This window comes from Biomphalaria glabrata, chromosome 11 (assembly GCF_947242115.1).
Source record: "Biomphalaria glabrata chromosome 11, xgBioGlab47.1, whole genome shotgun sequence".
Lineage (NCBI taxonomy): Eukaryota > Metazoa > Mollusca > Gastropoda > Planorbidae > Biomphalaria > Biomphalaria glabrata.
This window is the reverse complement of record NC_074721.1, coordinates 5,944,058-5,950,252: the sequence shown is the minus strand read 5'-3', so window position 1 is coordinate 5,950,252 and position 6,195 is coordinate 5,944,058.

Below are 6,195 nucleotides of genomic sequence, written 5' to 3'. Positions count from 1 at the left end.
TGGCTCTGATAGTAAGTCTGTACTGTTTAAAACTCCAATGTAAATGAAACTCTTGATTGAAAAATACTTAAGCCTACGTAGAAAGAAAAGAAAATGGAATTATGGCATTTGTATATAAAAAAAAAATAATAATAACAATTTGGCCTGTTATTCTCTCAGTGGACTCGCTGTGAACGACCCAATTTAAGGTGGGGATGAGGAAAACGTAAAACTCGTAAAAGAGAAGGAATGCGTTTTTTTTACTTTTTTTTTTTTTTGGTGGGGGGGGGGGGGCGGGGGTAATTACTATTATTCTATAGGTATATATGAGCATTAAACAAACGTATAGCATTTTTAAAAAATGGGGCTATATCAACGTGTTTTTATGAATGCTTCAGTTAAAACTAAATTAATTTAGGTTGTAAAATGTCATACCAAAAATTTACTTGTAGGGCTATTGCAATAATATTTTGATAAATGGCATTCTTCTAATCCTCATGGCTCAATGATACTCATCCTTGTGATAAGCCTAGCTTGCGCTCCGGACTGTCGTATCGACGGTTCCGGTTTCGAACACTAGCTGTCCTTAGCCATTCCGCGACATCATATATGCGGAAGCAGAGGCGTAGCTAGCCACGTGCGGTAGGTGCGACCCGCACGGGCTGTCAATTTGTCAGGGATATCCAACTTTCCCCAAGTCTGTATTAAAAAAAATAATAAAGTGTCTATTCCCTATTCCTATTCTATACTGAACGACATTGTAGAAATGCCTGGGGGCAAGGTCGGAGTGGGTGTCAAAATTGGCCCTGGCATTACCATACGCATCTATTGTTATCTGGCCTTATCATAATTAAAATAAGTAAAGTTGGATAATGCATTGAAAACTGAACGCATGCATGAATAAACATAACGTATTGTAGGCCTGTATCTCTAATGTAAATAGACTTAAATGGTTTAGAAACTCAATTCGTACAAAAAAAAAACGTACATTAAAATTGCAATCCTAATTAGTTTTTACATTTTTTTATATAATAAAAGGGTAAAATATTTCACTCGATGGCTGCCTGATAGTCTGGTGTGCGCTCTGGAGTGTCGTGTTGATGGTCCCGAGTTCAAACCCTGCTTGCCGCCACCATCCCACTCCCTCACGTGATGTGGGATGTTTGGGTTAAGATATAACGATGTTTAGTTTTTAAGAAACATCCAAAACATGTAAACAAAACCAAATTAAAAGGAATCAACATAATGGCTGCCTGGTCGTGCGGTTTGCTCTCTGGACTGTCGTTTGGATTTCTCGATGGTCCCGGGTTCAAACCCTGAGGGCTCCCATCCCCCGTCGTCCTGCGTGAGGTTTGGACTAGGAAGTAAACTATCTTCAACTCTGAAGGAACATCCGAAACATGTAAAATATTTTACAAATAATAGGTTCTATCAACAGATCAACTTTAGCACTTTGAGGGGTAGTTCTTTTATCAACAGACTACTCGCTGACAGATCGTATATGCTTGTGTTGCAAAACATTTTGTTGTGCAAGTCTTATCACTAGCCCTCAACGTGAATCTCTGCAACTGTTCTTGTGTCATGTTGATTTTTAGCCTTTTTTTCTAAATGCAGAAACTTACAGAAACTTTAATTCATAAGTTAATTACGTACTTTACAGCCTAAGCACTAACACAAATGCAGCCCAGCTGTTAAGAATCCTTATTTTGCTTTCACAGCCTGCTCTTTTCAACAAAATCAATAGGCCTACTACATCTGCATTTAAATCCAACGATGGGCTCAATAAGTGGTGGAGTTTATTGCCGAAATTTGAAAACCAAGAGAATGCAGGGCTCACATTCAGTCAGCGCCTGTAGCTTGAAGTTTGTCTGTAAGTAAGACTAAAACTGCTTTATTGATCCTTCTGGAAATTTGTTGTGATTACAAGGACTTTTTTCTCATATAAAAACAACACAACAGAAACATTCACATAAATAAAAAAGACACAACATAAAGAGTTCATTCAGCGACTACACACAAGCATCTTGGTGTTGATAGAGTCTGACCGAGTAAGGCACGAACGAGTTTTTGTACCGCTCTGTTCTTGTCTTGATTGACAGTGTCGCCCACTTCGAGACGACTTGACATAGTTATGATTGAACGGGTGGCTGTTGTCTTCCAAGATTTTTGCGATTTTTCTTAGACATATATGTTAAAATATGGTAATGTTGTGCGTGTGATTTTTGATGCCCTTTTAATAATGTAGGTAAGTAGGTAACAGTATTGAGTTAGGGTTAGGATAATGACAGCAAGGTTTCAGTAAACAAGTGGGATATATAAAGTGGCGAGACTCATTGCCGCAGATAGTTTATAATAAATTGAGAGCGTTGCTTTAGTCTATGTTGTTCAAAGCGCTGCTTTCTACTAGGGGCTATGACGTCATTTTTCTATTAGAATTGTGTGTAGTATTTTTTTTTTCTACTTGTCGCGTTGTCATTATTTGATATGACATCATATTTTTTTTCTTTAAAAATCTGGTGTATTACGCCATCTTGGTCTTGATAGACAAGCTATACTATTTGTGGTCCTGTATTTTTTTTTCTTTTGATTAAAGTTACTGGACAGCCGTAATAGCGATAGCCTTGGATCTGTTCTTGGGTTTCAATGTTGGCGTGCGTTATCTATTTCATCGTTGAGTCGATACTGTGGACTATGGTATTACCCTGGATATTGTGGTCGTCATGTTTGTTAGTCTTGTTGCCAAGTTGTTGGTCAGAAGCTAATGACAGACCTTGTAGGCTACTATCATGATTGATGTTTATTGACAGTTTCTACAGTACCTGTTACAGAGACGAATCTTTGGCATAAGTTACGAAACTCTGAAGTTGAAATCATTACCAATGCTTTGTCAATGTTGTCAAGCAACATAGTATAAGGTGCTTACTTTATTAGTATTATTTAAGGAATTACTTAGAATGAACTTATTCAGTCTTATGAACTTATGGCGAATTATTTTCATAATTACTTCTGATTACTTATCATGCACATCATTTGCTTCAATATTATTGTATTAAATATGTATTTCATTTTAAATCATCCTACACATTATGTATTAGTTTATATACGACTGAGTGTGTATGGTGTCTGTTATGCTGAAATTCGGGACTTTCTATGGCCTTCTTCAGTGGCGTAGCGACTATGGATCATCTCATGGAAATGAGATGAATGCCCGGTCAGCGGTGCCGCAGATTCTGCTAGGGTGTAGCACTGGGTGCTGCAAACTGCTTTACGGTCGCCAGCTCCTGATTTTTCCTCAGGGTTGACTCCCGAAGCATTTCCCATGATTGGGTATAGCTGCAAGGCAACAGAGTTTTGAATTCAGAGTTTTCCAAGGTGGATTGCCAGCCATGGCTCACGAGCCCCTCCTGCCCGAAGCTTAAAAATTACTGGTTAATGCGCCAGTTACTCGCCTTTGCCCCTTCTCCTGTTAGTGAGAATAGCCGGACTCAATATCTAAGCCACACGTGAAGGCCAGGGACTAGTATAATTATAAAAGCAAAAGGAAAATAAAATTATTCTTTAATACACACAGACATTACTACACAGACATTTAGACATCTAATAAAGCTGAATTGAAGTCCTGACACTCATTTGAAACGAGTTGAAGAAGAATAGGAAAGACAGAATCGAGGTAATTTCCTTTCAAAGTAGCCTACCATCAACATTTTCAAAATGCATAAAAATTCTTGACACATTGATAAGTAGGCTACAGATAATAATTATTCTTTTAGATCTGAAGCAGGCAGATTGTTAGTATCAGGCGGAAGTTTAATTTTCTCACATACCTCTGGTTTTCGGTCTCCTGTAGTAACGGAGTTTGAGTTTGAGTTTTGAGTTAAGGCACATCGGCACAATTTAGGTCATGTCGTGCCCGTAATCCTTTAAGGATCACTATCCCTTTACATAACAAGCGCTAAAATCTATTAACGGAAATAATGTACTAGCAAGTATACCGTTTATAATAAACAATAATAATAGTCAGTGCGAGAATGCACATTTAAACTGAATGCTCTAAAAGTTTATAGACTACTATTTTGGAGGACACCAATGAATACCCGATACTCAATCTCGGATGAAGCGGAAATTTTGCATAATTATTTCTTTTACCCGACAACACAAGAACCAATACATAAAAATCAACCAATTAGTTAATTAATTAATTGGTAATTAATTATTTTGTTTCGTATCTCGAACATGGGAACGAAATTGAAATTCGATTAAAGTGGTGGTATAAACTTAATTATACCCCTTTATAGGTCGCCGCTCAAAATTGAAACCAACAATATATAACTATACACTCTTTTTTTAGACAATAAGCACCTCACTAGCAAAGTTGTACGCACTTCAGTGCGAGGAGACGTGACCCAGGAGCTCAAATTCAGGTCGTCCCCCTCCTTTTTTTTTTAATTTTTTGGAAATGCTTTTAAAAACCAAAAACGGTAAAATCCATCCATATCGATCTCACCCCCCCCCCCCCTTACGTTGTTCCAACTGGTGCAGAGAAGTGATAGGATCATAGCGTATTGAAAGCTAAAAGTAAGAAATAGCGTCCAACAAAAACAATTGGTAAAGATATTCTTAATCGCAAAGATTTATTGATGTTAATCTAGATCTATTACAAAAAGAATTAAATGACTGATCCAAACTAATTGGTACAATTACATTCCAAACAAGTTACATTTTTTAAAAATATTTTTTTTATGTTTCTCTTTACATTAGTTAGGTCTACTTTGAATATATTTTTTTATATATGTTGTTTTCGGCCACTTTACCATCAGCCTAGTTATCTAGAATGTATTTGACCTAAATAGCACGAGATGTACATAACGCAACAAGAAAAAAGCGAAGTTTGGTGGACTCTCGGGGCGCCAATCAATTTTTATTGACATTATTTTTTTGTACCATGTGACTTTTGTCATTTCTGCTATCTCAAGTGTGAATCAGCAATCAATAAGAGGCGTGTCCATTTCTGTATGTTATTCAACAATCATTGTGTTTGTTAGTCTGCGTTGTTTCCTCCTGGCGCTACAATACCCGGAAGTAGATTCTTTTCAGCTAGTGACGATCCTTTGACGTAATGCTATTTTTTTTCTTTTAGGTTGTTTTCAGATTTTGAGGGGAATTGTTTTTAATCCTATGGCCTTCGATTGGTGAGAGCCTCGCAGAAGACTTCATTATTTTTATTTTTATTAAAAGACGAAAAAGCAAAACTTGTGCCCAATGTTACTGTTTGGAGACACTAGGTTTTAAATAAATTGTGTAATTGTATTTTTTTCGCTGTTTTCGCTTAGGGCCTCCAATGATCTAAGGCTGGCTTTGTCAACACAATATTAAAAAAAACAAAACACTGGATAGATCCACCTGGATGGGAGCATAATGTAAGGGTCCCGGATTGCAGGTACCTTACATAACAAGTGCCAAGATTAATGAGGAATGCAGTAGTTGGTTTCGCAGGGCCATCCGTGATCTACATATATACCATTTATTTCGAAAACGACTCTAACGATTTTCTTTAAAATATCAAGGTGTATGTATCAAATCATCTGCCACATTGCTAAAACTCGAGTTCGACCGTTATAACTGTCAAAACATGTTTCATTATCGTAAAATTAATTTTGACTTTCAATTTCTAAAAAAGGGGAATTCCGCTTAGTCTATATCATTTTATATAGGCCTATAGATAAACAGGAACACCAGAATCACTTTAAAAGAAAATAACTAATAGGGTTTGTTGGACTAGTCCGTTTCGTTTCTCTGATTTAAAAGTATTGGGCCGGAAGTCGCTTTTTTCCCTATATATCTTTGTATTTTTCAGTTCTCTTTTTAAATTAAACAGACATTATTATGCTATAATTTTAAGTGTGCCTGATAGAGAAAAAATTTCTGCACAAAAATACGGGTAGTTGGGATATAACTCGATAGAGGCTATAAAAAGAAAAGACCTGAAACTAGCGCGTGAAACTACACATTTACAGTACTTTATTTGATAAGTATTTTACCCAAGATCTGTGGGTTTTTTTTAGGACTAGCTTATTTCAAGTTTCCGACATTTTCCGATACACAATTTCATACACAAAATAATTGTTGAAAAAAATTGTAGTGATTTTAAACTTTAAATGATTACTTAAAAAGGTGTTACTCTAATCAATTTTGAATATTATTTTGTTATGAATGTCA